Consider the following 15,387-nt stretch of genomic DNA (forward strand, 5'->3'; position numbering starts at 1 on the left):
GGAAAACACTGATTTCCTATTATTGCTAATTGGTCAGATTGTTCATTTGCCCCCACTCTCAAGTAACACACAATTAATTTGACAAATAAAAGTAGATTTTAAATCTTTTCTAGCCTTATACCACATTAATGCTATCAAAGAAAGATTGTTTTTATATACATCTTTTACAATCTAAAATGTGAAATATAAATGGTATCTGTATTTCCAAATATTAAATAATTTAAAAATACTTTGAGTATCCACAGCGGGGAGAAAAAGGTTAAGTTTTTTGGTCAAGATACAGAATGATTGATAGACTCTCTGCTATTTCAGTACTGAGGTCTCATATACTATCTTAGTAAACTTTACAATTAAAACTTTTTGTTTATTTCAGAAAGTTTTTTGAAAAACTGAGTCCCCGAAAATCATTGAATATTTTAACAAACAGCTCATATGTACAAAATAACATTGCTGTCTTCAGTTCCTATAACTGATTTAACCCTCCACTATATTGACTCCTGTCCACAAAAACAAAACAAAACAAAAACAAACAAACAAACAAAAAATAAAACAGGAAACATTTGAGGTTTGCAAATAGGTAAATCTGGTAGGTATCTAATCTATTGAAAATCCAGACTCCATGGAGTTTTTCTTTCACACACCCTCCTGCTCCTTCCCTAGATGTTGTCTACACATGGGGAAGTTGAAAAGGGTGCTGGTCCACATGGTGCCTTACGCGGACTCTCACTGAACTCCAGCAGAGGAGTAGTTCTCCTGCCTGGTCTCCATGTCAAGTCCACCTGTATAATGTATGGCCTGTTCTCAGCAAGGTGAGGAGCTGAGAGTCCAACCCCAGTCCACCCCTGCTGACATTTCATTGACTGTGTGGTCGCATGGAGACTCAGCCATACTTTGGCTTTTGTTCTGAGCCTACACTCTCTGTGCTATTGGTCTTGTACCTGTCAAGTTTGGCAACTACTGGGAAACTTTAAATTCATGACCAAGGACTCTGAAGCAGCTTATGAAATTCTACTCCTTCTATAGATCACTAAGAACTGAAGCAGGCAGCACGGGTTACTGAGGCCTTCTCAGCCCAGACACTCTCAGCTGCCATATCTGTGGTGTTGTGCTCACTCTACATTGCTATAAAAGCACTCCGCTTTTCTGTCTCTTTCTAGATTTTCAAATATGAAACCGCGTACATTTGCCTCTACTTTTAGCTTCTCTGATCTGTCGGTGCTATATGAGTGCCCACCCCAAGTTTTTATATGACAACAGGTAAAAAAAAAAGTGAAAGAACTTGGGTCCATTCTTGCTTTTCTCTTTCTTTTCTCTCCTTTTTATTCTAGGCCTGTACTTCTTTCTGCCTATCAAGAATATCCCCCAGATCTTCATTTTTCTTTTCACTGTGGCTTATAGTAAAACTGCTTAGAACATCAAGGTTTCCTTTTTTCTTTTTTTAAGATTTTATTTATTTATTTGACAGACAAAGATCACAAGTAGGAGGAGAGGCAGGCAGAGAGAGAGGGTGAAGCAGGCATCCCGCTGAGCCGGGATCCCAATGCGGGGCTCGATTCCAGGGTCCCAAGATCACAACCTGAGCTGAAGGCAGAGGCTTAACTCACTGAGCCACCCAGATGCCCCCAAGGGTTGCTTTTGGAAGAGAAAACTTTTGTGATTTAAAACCTTTGCCCCTCAGAGTGCTTAGCTTCAAGACTGTTGTCTTTTTTTTTTAACCTAATTTTTTTTTTTAAAGATTTTATTTTATTTCTTTGACAGAGAGAAATCACAAGTAGATGGAGAGGCAGGCAGAGAGAGAGAGGGAAGCAGGCTCCCTGCTGAGCAGAGAGCCCGATGCGAGACTCGATCCCAGGACCCTGAGATCATGACCTGAGCTGAAGGCAGCGGCTTAACCCACTGAGCCACCCAGGCGCCCCTCAAGACTGTTGTCTTACACTAGACCAAAAACTAGGAAGTCGAAGAATGACCTCTTGTTTTTTAAAGCAATAGGTATTTTCACTTTCACTGGGACAGTCAATTTCAAGGTTTAATTTTAGTGTGTGTGGGGGGAATCTCCCCATAAGTGCAAATATAAACAAAGACAGAGATATTTTATCCTGGTAGAGTAACTTACATTAGTAAATGTAGAATACCTGTAAAACTTCACAGATTTTATGCTTGCTGAGAGATGAGCTTAGTCAAACTCGATAAACTAATTTGAAAATTTTAGACTACTGAACTCAAAGGAGGCAATTTCTCTACCCTAACCAGAAGTTCTTAAATGAAAGTTGAGAAGTCTGAACAGATTGGTGGCTGGAAGTCATTAACGGGGGAAGGAGGGATAATAGTTTTGAAAATTTTTTATGAATGATCATTTTTTCTATGGAGAGTTGGTTAGGGAGTTAAACAATTTATGTTCAGTCAACTCTCCATTGCTCGAGAGCTGATTATCTTAACTCTCCTATTCTCTTCTGGTATCTGACTTGATTAGTTGTTCCATAGCATCTTCGCAAAGCAAGGCTAGGGGAAATAAATAGACATGAAATTCTAAGCGGTCAACCTCATTACTTTTAACAATTATTTAAAAATATTTATTTCAGAAGAGATGTTAAATTGAGTTTTGGTGCTTATTTAAATTATTCCTGCTGACTATGCTGTCCGTTACTATGGGTAATAAAACACTAAAACAACAGCAACAACAACAAAAACAGTGACTGGGAGATGCACAAAGAGCAACTAAAATGCTTAAATGATGAAATTTATACATGGATTACTTCATTCAGATAGTGTTGAATACCTGCTGTGGGCCAAGAACTCTTGTAGGTGCTTTGGAAATAGTAATGAAAAACATCCCTCCTATTTTATATTTGCCTTGTGGGAGAAGGGGAGTCCATAGCAGGAGGTGGACAAACAATAAGCAATAAGAACAATAAAAAGTGAATTAGAGAGTAATCACATAGTATAGATGTGTTCATTTCCTAAGACTGCCTTAACAGAGTGCTATAAGACGGGTGGCTTAAAAAAAAAATTGTCTGACAGTTCTGAAGTCTGCAAATCTAAAATCAATGTGTCCACAGGGCAACGCTCCAATGAAAACTCACAGAGGAATCCTTCCTCGCCTCTTCCTAACGTCAGGATTAGTCAGTGATCTTTGGTGGGTTTTGCAGGTGCATAACTAATCTCTGCCTTCATCCTTGCATGGTGTCCTCCCTTTGTCTATGTTCAAATTTCCCTCTTCCTAGAAGGACACCAGTCATGTTAGAGGAGCCCCCACCCTTGCCACCATTCCAGTAAGACCTCATCCTAATTTAACTAATTATATTTGCAACGACGCTATTTCCAAATAAGGTCACATTCTGAGGTCCTGGGTTAGGATTTCAGCATGTGTTTTGTAGGAGATGGGAGGGGGTTGCATTCAACTCATAGCAATATAGTAGTGAATATGAGTAATGATAAGAGCCTTAGAAAGATAAAGAGGAGAGTCAGAAACGGTGTGTATTTGGCAAGACAAGTAGGAGAGTTGGAGGTAATTTCTAATGGGATGCATCCACAATCCTCATTGAAAAGAGCTTTTATGCAAAGATTTGAAAAAGGCAAGAAGTTAGCTGGGTGGCAGTAAGGAAAAAGAGCACTCTAGACAGAAAATACAGCCAATGAAAAGGCCTTGAAGTTCGAGCACATTTCATGTGTTAAAGAACAGGAAGGAAATCACTGAAGCTGGAGTATAGTCAAGAGAGAGAGATGAGATAAGGAGCTAATTCAAGGACAGCTCTTATAGGTTCTTAAAGACATTCAGAAGGACGTTGATTTTTACTCTTCAGAAAATTGAGAGCTATTGTGATTTTGACCACAGATAGGATAAAATATGACTTACATTTAAAAGGATCACTCTAACTATGAGAAGAGACTATGTTCCTCTGTCTTTTTTTATGATGTTAAGCAAACATAAGTGTTTGATATCTATCTATCTATCTATCTATCATCTATCATCTATCTAGCTATCTAGATATATATATTAAGGCATTAAGCATACATGTATATGTGTGTGGGTGTAAAAAGAGAGAGACATTAAGCATTCTTTTTCCTAAAATAATATATATGTATATGCATGTGTGTGCATGTTTTAATTCCATAATTTCTTTTACATTTTTTACATTAAATACATTAATGAAAAAGTGTTCTCCTTTATCCATTATTTGGCTACCCAATGGTGTAGTTCTTTCAGGAAAGAGAAGATGCATGCTTAATACTATTTATCTATTTCCCAGGTGTTGGAAAGTGATCAGCACATGGATTTGAACACATTTGATGGGTTTGGATCCATTGCCTTTATTTTCATGATTGAAGAAGTTCAAATAGTTTCATCTTTGGCCAGTGAAAGCTTCTGTAACTTGGCTCTTGGTCATCATTTTTTTTTTAGCCTAGTATTTATGACTGTTACCTTGGGAAGATCAGTCCCAATAAAGGCTACTCACCTACATCAGATGTGGAACTTCATTATGCACATTCTAAATCGTAGAGGATTAAGAGAAAACTTGAAAGAATAAGAGTTTCTCAACTATGGGGTTTCAAATCTCTCTTCCTTTCTCTCAGAAGGTATACTAAGGCATTGAACTTCAAGAGCTAGACAGTATAATATAGAACCTAGATAATTTAAGAAGTAACCTTTTCACATAGTATAGTGGCCAGAGTCCTTCACTACTCTCAAATTTACTACAGAAACGTTTTTGAGGATAGTGATTTAAGGAAAACTGTTTCTCTACCCACAGAACATTTTGACACCAAATATGTGGGGTTTTCTCTCACACCAATCACCATTTCTCCAACTCTTAGGATATTAGTTGGGTGTTCTACAGTTTAATTCAATTCTGACACTAACTACCTGGAATTAGCACAGATCTCACAGGCAAGGGCTCGATCCCACAAAACTGCTCCCATTTCAGACACTAGTTGTAAATCTCATGTTGTCGACCAATTTACTATAAATCCTGGGTTCCTACAATCCTTCCTTAGGTTTGATAATTTGTTATAATGGCTCACAAAACTCAGAGAAATTATTTATTTACTTGTATTGATTTATTATAAAAGGTATTTACAGTATACAGATAAGTAGCCAAATGAAGATGTACATAGGAAAAGGTCTGGAGGGGTCCCAAGCCCTGGAGTTCTGTCCCTGTGGAGTTGGGGTGTTCCACTCTCCCAGCATGTGGATACATTCACCAAAGGAGAAATCCCTCAAACCCATCATTTAGAGATTGTTGTGGAGGCTTCCTCATGTATGCATGACCAATTATTAACTAAATTTCCAGCCCCTCTTACCTCCCCAGAGGATGGAAAGGTGAGATTGAAAGTTCTAAGTGTCTTTTTTATTCCTCCCTCTTTTTTTTTTTTTTTTTTTTTACAGACAGACAGACAGAGGGAGTGCTTGAGAGAGGGTGGGGAGGAAGAGAGGGAGAGGGAGAGAAAGAATCTCAAGCAGGTTAAGTGCTGAGTGTAGAGCCTGTGGAGCCCAAAGATCTCACAACCAGGAGATCATGACCTGAGCTGAAATCAAGAGTCTGTTGCTTAACAAACTGAGTCATCCAGGGGCTCCTGAAAGTTCCAAGCTCTAATAATCATGGCTTGCGGTTTCTGGTGACTAGCCCCCATCCCAAAGCTATCCAGAAGCCTACCAGGAGTTGCCTCACTAGAACATAATACGTTTCTATCATCCAGGAAATTCCCAGGGATTTAGGGGATCCATGTAAGAACCTCTTAACAACCCCATCACTCAGAAAACTACAAGGGTTTTAGTAGCTTTGTGTCAGGAACATGGGCAGAGATCAAATACAGGTTTCATTTTTATTTCACAGTGATAATGCCAACATACGATGACTATATCTACTTACACATCATACATTAAGACTTCTTTTTCCTAGTATTCCATCCTAAATACATGTAAAATATTCTTATCTACAATTGCTGACCTGATATAATCTAAACTTACATAAAGCTCTGTATAACCTTTATTTATAATACTTTGTAGATATATTCATGCATTTTGCTGCAGAAATATTAATATTTTTGATTGTAGAATGCTACCCCAGACCATACTAAAGGTACTAAATAACAGAAGGTAGGATCTCCTGATATTAATATTTTTTAAACACACCTGACTTCAGAGTTATGAATGAAGTTTTGAGGTTATATAATGTATATGCCTACTAATTACTTATTCCCTATCAACCACATTTTAGTAAATTTCTTTGAATAATCTCTTTATCTCGTGTGTGTGTATGTGTGTGTGTGTATTATTATTATTGTTGTTGTTTTTAAATTCCTAAGTCTCTTCTACTTCTAAACTTCACATCCTTTTCTTGGATGCTACTTTGGGTGATCAACTGTCATTTAAACTCCTTAATCCTTGAGATAAGACCTCTAAAATGGCAATCCCTTTTGTCAGGCAAAGTCAAAATTAGTCTTGGATGCTTGGACACCACACAGGAAGGTTGTAAAGGCTCCTCTGGTCTCTGGAGGGAGGCGTGCAATGACTGGTGATCAGCACCTTCCCTGGAGGAAGAGAAGCCAGAACAGAGAGCAGCATTATTGTTGATCATTCTCTAGTTGAATCTCTAAACCAGGCACAATTTCTAGTATGTCTTAAAACATATTGAATTGAAATAGCACTTAATAGCATGATGTTAGTATTTAGCATGATTGAAAAATAGAATAGTCATTCATCATTACCTTCATCATCATCATCATCAACAACAACAATAGATGCTTACTAGCACTGAAGGTGCTTTACATGAATGGTCTCATTTACTACTTTGCCTACAAGGACAGTTCTATCTGGAACTGCTTTGACCCAGTGTATCTTTGTTGTGGTCTACAGAACTTTATGGAACTCATGGAAGTGTTTTGGGCCATTGAAATCATTAAGGATACAAATAGGTGCTATTCAAGTGTCTATTAAAAATAATATTCATTATGTCATCAATTCTCCTTTCTTTTAAGAAGAGTTTTGAGAGATCCCACATGCATACTGAGTAGGTAGGTGGTGTAGGTAGGTGTAAGACAAAGAGGTAGGTGGTGTAAGCCAAAAGAGCATGCCGGTATCACAGTAAGTCAGTTGAAAAAGCACTCAGCTGAACACTCTAAACCACAGTAGTACTTTTCACCTTTACAAAGTTTGTAACTGTTTTTAGTCTGATACTCAAATTGATTCATATAGACTGTTGTTCAGAGAAGCATAAGGAACACTGTGTCAGACTGCAAGTTATTGAGAGGGAGGAACATGATAAGTGCTGCAAATTTGTCTCAAGATGCTATTCAACAGCTTTAAAAATTGCATTATCTAATTAAAATTTTCATATACCAAATTAAGATGTCTCTACAACTAATGAAAACATTGTAAAAATAGAAAATAATTGGGCCCATTTGGTGTTTGGCTTATTGGGAATAAAGATGATCTAAATCCATGGAGAAGTGTTGGAGTGAAGTGCTCTAAATAGAATCATCTAGAATCAAAATGCAAAAATATTTATTAAAAAGTTGAATTTATGAAGTGCAAATTGAAATAGTTTGAAATATCAGGTTATTAAAGCAGTGAGTTTTTTGTTTGTCTTTTTGTGTTGGTATATGATTGACTTCACAAACCTTTAGTTGCATCTAAATCTATAGGTTAATATTTACCTACGATTAAAATTATGACTTTCATTTGTGAATTTGTAGTTATTCTAACTTATTTTAAACTAAGTTAGAATATGTGTTAGATGTAAAAAAAAATCTAAATCTCTCTAGATATATAGGGAATATTGTTAAAGTTCATTAAGAATAATGCTTCCCTTTCCCATAAAATAAAATAATAAAATAAAAGGTTATATCGAACAGTAGCTATGGCAGTATCTATAAATATTCTTGTTGTGTATATGTACATAGTGCTGAGCTAGGAGTTTTGATGGCAGTTCAGGAGATAGGAAAAAAGGGGCAAAGCAACTCACTGTAACTTGTGCTTTTTGATTATTTTCGCTTTTCTCCATTCAAGTCCACTGACTCAGGCTTTCCACACTCAATAATAACTGATTTGAAGTCCTCTTCCTCCAATTGATCTATCTCACCTCTCTTTTCTCCTAGAGTTAACCAAGCATCTTTTGTTTCATTGTTTTCTGTTACACTTTTCCTACTTCTTTTCCTTGTATTCTATTGTGCATCCTGATTAAGGCTGTGACAGATTGCTCCCTGTCCTCATTTTGATGATTTTCCTTAAAGAATAGGATTCTTACCAGAAAGAGTTTCCTTTTTTGACTTATTAAAACATGATAATGAAAAGATTTGATTTAAGTGGAATCTAACACTTGTTTTCATAAGAGCTTTTGGTCAGAAACCGTAACACATTTGGGATGACCATACTGACGATCTCAGGGTTTAGACAGCTGATGCTTGAATTCAGACTCTCCCTTCTATTCCTAAATGCTTAAAGGAATATATGTCAACTCTTTCTGTCTATAGTTTACCAAAACCCAAGTGTCTTTGCTTCCTGTTCTCCATCAAGACAAGTCATGTCAGGCATGCATAAATAGCTAGACTTTTCTCATTCTATTTGCAAATATTTTAAGAGCTGCAGTAATTTTTTTTTTTTTAAAGATTTTATTTATTTACCAAAGAGCGGGAGGGAGAGAGAGCGAGCACAGGCAGACAGAATGGCAGGCAGAGACAGAGGGAGAAGCAGGCTCCCCGCCGAGCAAGGAGCCCGATGTGGGACTCGATCCCAGGACGCTGGGATCATGACCTGAGCCGAAGGCAGCCGCTTAACCAACTGAGCCACCCAGGCGTCCCAAGAGCTACAGTAATTTGATGTGTAAGCAAAAGTAGTAGAGATGGGCAAAGGATGATATAGAGACACAGGTAATCCAAAGATAATGTCCACCTGACTTTGCTATGCCTTTTTCATTTTGGAAAACTTACTGTTTAAAAAAAAAATACTCACTTAGACTCTTGATAAAATAGGTATGTTTATTAACTTGAGTATGCCAGGTAACAGTAAGGAGTGGTAGAGAGAAGCCCTCTTGCTACTTCAGTGGATGAGGAAGGTTTTGCAGTGGTGAATACCAGACACAGATACTCCCATCATGTCATTTTTAGGTAGCTACAGAAAATCTTAACTACCTGAGAAAAAAGTCAACTCATCTGCAGTATGCTCATTTTATTCCTATTTCAGCAACCATATTAAAATTTTTTTATTAGACTTTATTCTGGGTGTTATATGTAAACAATGTATGTTAGAACACTAGATCAAAAACTAATGATGGGGCACCTGGGTGGCTCAGTGGGTTGAGTTTTTTTAAAAAAAAAAACTAATGATGTATTGTATGGTGACTAACATAATACGATAAAAAAAAAGAGTTGAGAGAGAGAGAACATAAGTGGGGAAAAGGGCAGAAGGCGAAGCAGACTTAGCACTGAGCAGGGAGCCAGACACAGGTCTCGATCCCAGGACGCTGGGATCGTGACCTGAGCCAAAGGTGGGTACCTAACCAACTGTACCACCCAGGTACCCCTGGGAAATTTTTGTTATTTCATTTTATTATGAACCATATTATTGCTTAATTCTTTTTTTTTTAAGATTTTATTTATTTATTTGACAGAGAGAAATCACAAGTAGATGGAGAGGCAGGCAGAGAGAGAGAGAGGGAAGCAGGCTCCCTGCTGAGCAGAGAGCCAGATGCGGGACTCCATTCCAGGACCCTGAGATTATGACCTGAGCCGAAGGCAGCGGCTTAACCCACTGAGCCACCCAGACGCCCTTATTGCTTAATTCTTAATGCTTGTAATTATTGTTACTTTTTAAGCTCTTATGTGTATTTTCTTTGATTTATGCTTTAGATAAACTAGGTGTAACAAAAGCGTATCGTTTTCTCTTTTCTGGTTATCACAAATAATTTTCACAATCATTTCCTGCTCAGGGTAAGCCCACCTTTCAGGTGTGGTGACAAGGACAAGAAGAACAGGCTAAAAAACAGATTCCCCACCCTTGATATCTGGCTAGAATAACACGAGAATAAGCCCTGCTTTCTTCCATACCACAATTCTCTTCAAACGTAAGTGTCAATTTCATCATGAACACATATAGTTGCTAGAACTGCCTTGAACCAACAAAAAATCCCAGGAGGAGGAGGAATTCTCCAGGAACTGGAAAAACATGCTTGAATTTACTTCTGATAGTGCTATTTCAGTTGTTCATATTTAGACTTATAAAACCACAGCTTATAATCAATGTCATTAAATACAAGGAGTAGTAGAATGTCTAATGCCAGGTGATTTTCTTGTAAGCATGAGTAAACCATATATCCAAAGAACCAGATTTTTGTTTTCAATAATATATAGAAACCACTAGATTATTATGCTGCTCTGCCTAATTTTTTGCTGTCCTTGTAATTTTTTTGATGTGAACCTAGGACCAAATTTATATTTTAAAATAAATTTTAAATATAAATATAAATTATTTGAGTTTATTTGTATATCATAGTGTCAATTTTGATTCACATCATCTTATTTTTTAATGTTAGGAATACTCTTTCTTTTCATAATTACTTAATCTCAGATAATTTTGACTTTCTTTAAAGTATTTTGACTATTTAGCCAGAAGCACATAATTATATAGAAAATCAACTTTAATGTTAACAAAATTTGAAAAAGATAATTTATTCTTATAGTAGTCTTCAGATATAAAGAAAAATATGTTGTTTAACCACATGAAATTACCAGCAGTTATTTTGATCTATAAAAAAATGGTAAGCTTCAATCTATAAATAAAAATCCAAAAAACATCCAACATCAGCAAGGTATAGAGGTTTAAAACCAAATATCAAAGGAAACTTATTTTCTTCAACATTTTCCTTTTTCTGATGTTTTAACTAGGTTAAACATTAACCTAGTTAAACCTAGTTTAACTAGGTTAAACCATTTTTCAGATATGAAAAAAATCTAAGTTATATTAAGCTATATTGAGTTGAGCGTAAAGAAGGGAGTTGGGGAAATTGGAAGGGGAGGTGAACCATGAGAGACTATGGACTCTGAAAAACAATCTGAGGGGTTTGAAGGGGGGGGTTGGGGTACCAGGTGGTCGGTATTATAGAGGGCACGGATTACATGGAGCACTGGGTGTGGTGAAAAAATAATGAATACTGTTATGCTGAAAACAAAAAATATAAAAAAAAGATACATATGACAGGAGGGAGCCAGGGGAACTTTTTTTTTTTTTAGATTTATTTATTTGAGAGAGAGTGTGTGTGAGCAGTGGTAGGGCAGAGGGAGAGAGAGAGAATCTGCAGTAAACTCCCCAGTGAACATGGAGCCCATCGTGAGGCTTGATCTAAAGACCTTGAGATCATGACCTGAGCTGAAATCAAGAGACCAACTTAACCAACTGAGTGACCCAGGTGCCCCTGGAGCTAGGGATATTTCCCTAGAGTATAACCTCCATGATGGTAGAGATTTATATAATTATACCAATATAAATTATTCATCAGTATATGCTCAGAGTCTTTTACAGTGCCTGACATTGAACAGGTGGTAATTAATTGTTGTAAGGCTAAATCTGTGGACAGACATATTGCAACTTCTCACAAAGAATTAAATATATTTTGGGAGTTGAGAGGTTCCATGAAGCCCTGGGGTGGGGGACGGGTATCTCATCACAAGACACCATGAATCTTCAATCTATGGGTTTGCCACCGAGATGATTCAACTATTTTCCATGTGTCTGCTTCTTTCTGTACAACTATAAGCTCTTCATGCATTCAGTCTCCATATTGCATTCCCTTCTGTTCCCTTCCTGCTTTCTCCAAACTTCAACTTGCTATGACTCTCCCCTCTTCTCAACCCCAATTTCCCCTGATCATCTCAAATGTTATCACATTGCATAGCATCTCTCAATTGCACTCTGTTAACATTGCTTATTAATGTTGCTAATTGCTTTATTTTTTTCATAATTGGGGCCAGGCTTCCTATTGGCCTACCTACATAGTGTTTTTAGACACTGTGGGGACTAAATCTACCCACAAACAAAACAAAACAAAACAAAAAAACAGTGTTTGGGTTATCCTTTATTACCCTTAGACTAGAGATTAGAAGTCCAAAGTGGTAAATCGAGAGATGAGAGAAAAAATCAGCCAGTGTGAAAGTCCCTGTGGCAAGTGTAATGAGATACTCTAGGCTAATGAACATCATGTTCAGTCTTTTATTGCCAGCTGTGCTGCACTTCCTCATCATCACCTCCTCATTTCCTGAAGAAAATCTACAAAACATTAGTCTTGCTTAAGAGCTCACAGAGGGGATAAATGAAGGGTAATGATACTCTATGTCAGGGGAGTTCCAGCTATAGAAAGAAAATAGAAGCTACATGAGCATACAACATTGGTGAGAAGACAAACAATAAGGGGAAGCAATCTTCAGCATATATTAACTTGGGGGCAGATATGAGTGGGGGAAAGAAAACATTTTCTCCCCAAATGTTAGAAGAAGTTGGCTTTTTAAAAAGTTATGCATACCACCCGCATGCTTCTTGTCTTTCTCTGTGGTTGACACAATTTTACCCACTCTTTTGTCCTAGTTTGCTTCAGCTTTCTCCATTCTGCCTCAGTACTGATGTTGTTCTTATTGGACAAAATAAAAATAAAATCACCTGCCAACCCACTGTATCCTTTCTACAAAGGCAGAAAAGAATTTAGCGGTTTTATTACCGAATAAGTATTAAGCTAGACTTGATGAGCGTCACAGGCAATTTGCTACAAAGATGGTGAAGACAGAAGGAAATCTCAATCTTTTACAAAAATAGGCAGGCAGATGCAATCCATTACCTAAACAACTTCAAGATAAATGATAACTTGGGGATCTCTGGATGGCTCAGTCATTGAACAGCAGGCTTCAGCTCAGGTCATGATCCCAGAGTCGTGGAATCGAACCCTGCATCCACCTCCCTGCTCAGAGGGAGGTCTGCTTCTCCTTTTCCCTCTACTGTTCCCCCTGCCTCTGTGCACTAAATATATATATGTGTGTGTGTATATATACACACACATACATACATACATACATATATATAAATGATAATTTGCCCATAGGTGAGAGGACTCAACAGAATCCTTTAGCTCTGTGTAGTTCATCTTAAATTCACTCAGTATTGATGTGACATCGGGGTTGGCTAATTGTCTTTAACTAATAGAACATAAATGCAATGTAGCTCTACAACAAGAAGACCCTGATGACTTGGAGCCATGCACATAGGGTAAACTCGCATGGAGACAGGAGCTAGGGCGTTATCTTCCTTGATGGTTTCGATTCAAAGAGTGGGCTCTGATGTCTTTATGAAAAACTTTCTTGGCTTATAAAATTGACAAGAGGGTTTTCCCCCCTTAGTTTTTATTTATTTATTTATCTTTTTAATTTATTAACATATAATGTATTATTGGTTTCAGGGGTACTGGTCTGTGGATCATCGGTCTTACACAATTCACAGCACTCACCATAGCACATACTCTACCCAACGTCCACTACCCAGCTACCCTTCTCTTAGTTTTTCAAAAAAAGCGTTGCAAATTAAAGCAACAGAGAATTTACAATGGCATTTTAAAGGAAAAGCTCTAAGAGAAGGAGATCTCTTTCTTCTGATACCAGAAAAAAAAACCCATTTTTTTTTTTTTTTAGAATTGTTTTAACCCTTACAATGATGGCAATGGTTCTCAGAAGGAGGCAATCTCCCTTTCCCCCTGGGTTATTTAAAAGTACTGGAGGCTTTTTTGGTTGTCATAACTAGGGTAGACCTCTAAAGCATAGAGGCCAGGGATGTTGCTTAACATTCTTTAGAACACAGGACAATCCTCACAACAAGAAATTATTCAGCCCAATATATCAGTAGTGCTGAAGCTGGGCAAGCCTGTTCTCCTACAAGGGGAGTAAGCACATAATTTATCCTCTACCCTGCAACACTTTGCAGAATGAGAAGATGGCATCATTAATAATAAGGCTAGGACAGTGTTCATTGTGTATTTATGTATATGATGTATAGTTACTTTGTCCATAAACCAGTTGCCAATGATTTGACTGTCAAAAATGATGCTCAGAACACTTCTCTTATTGACAAAGTCCCTCAGGATATGCCGTTGAGTATTTAACAATTGACTTCCTGCAGGGGAGTGGGAGTGCCCTGATTAGTAGTGTCTGTGATTTGGGGAGTGTAAACACTGCCAACTTGGTCAATTTCAGACTATCAACATGACCTCATTAAATGCGGACTTGGGAGGAGAGGCACAGTAGCACACCACTACCTGGTATTTTCACCATACAGATTCAAATAAATAACCACAAGAACAAATAGCAAAATTGCTAGAAAGTGATAAATTTGGAATATCTAACACCTTTGTCTTTAATATTATTTATTTAATTATGTTTATGTATTTCTTAATAATGGCTGTTTTATAAAATTCCCAGGTAAATTTGGCAATAAGATTTCATGAGATGGTGCAGGCTGACTCCAATCCACCTCTACAGCTTATTTTATGACATAACTGGAAATAAGAATTCACTTCTGAGCTCTTAGGATATGTAAAATAAATACAAAGGGTGAGCTCTTGTTTTTGTTGCTTCTCACACCGGGCACCCTGCAGCCCAAATCCTTCCCATTCTCCCTTATTCCCACTTGAAAGAGGAGAATTCACTTATTTTTTTTTCAAAGATTTTATTTATTTATTTGAGAGAGAGAGAGAGGATGAGCCAGGACAAGGGGCAGAGGGAGAGGGAGAAGCAGGCTCCCCGCTCAGCATGTGGGATGCAGGACCGGATCCCAGGACCTTGAAATCATGACTGAGCCAAAGGCAGACGCTTAACCTACTGAGCCATCCAGGCATCCCTGGAGAATTCACTAATTTAATTGTTCAAAGCTCAGGGCATCTGTTGAACTGTACTCTGTCAGTGAAAGGAAAAACTTCCTTAAAAGCAGGAATTTAGGCTCCACAGATCTCTGTTGCATCCTGCCCCAGGGTCCAAACGTTCAGAGATGAGAAGAGAAAAAGCTGGCATGTGAGAAAGTTCCAGTGTCAGAATCCAAATTTCACATTATCTGGAAAAAGTCCTTATAGTCTGTATAAAGTTGTGGCCGCTTCTTAATTGCACCATAAGACAAGCACAGCATTACCATAGTATATTAATATTGCCAAACTTGATTGCTAACATTTCATTAAACTTGTCACCTTTACGTTAGTTCCATTTTAATTTTATTTCTGTTTCAATAAACATGATGTTTGGCAAAAAGAACTGTGAAAAATATTTAAAAGATTAAAATGATATTTTTATAGTAATATAAACTGTATTATTAATGTATTGATTTATTAGTTATAATACTTTCTATAATTTTCTATAACCTTTTTCTACAAC

This window comes from Neovison vison, chromosome 11, assembly GCF_020171115.1.
Source record: "Neovison vison isolate M4711 chromosome 11, ASM_NN_V1, whole genome shotgun sequence".
Taxonomy (NCBI): domain Eukaryota; kingdom Metazoa; phylum Chordata; class Mammalia; order Carnivora; family Mustelidae; genus Neogale; species Neogale vison.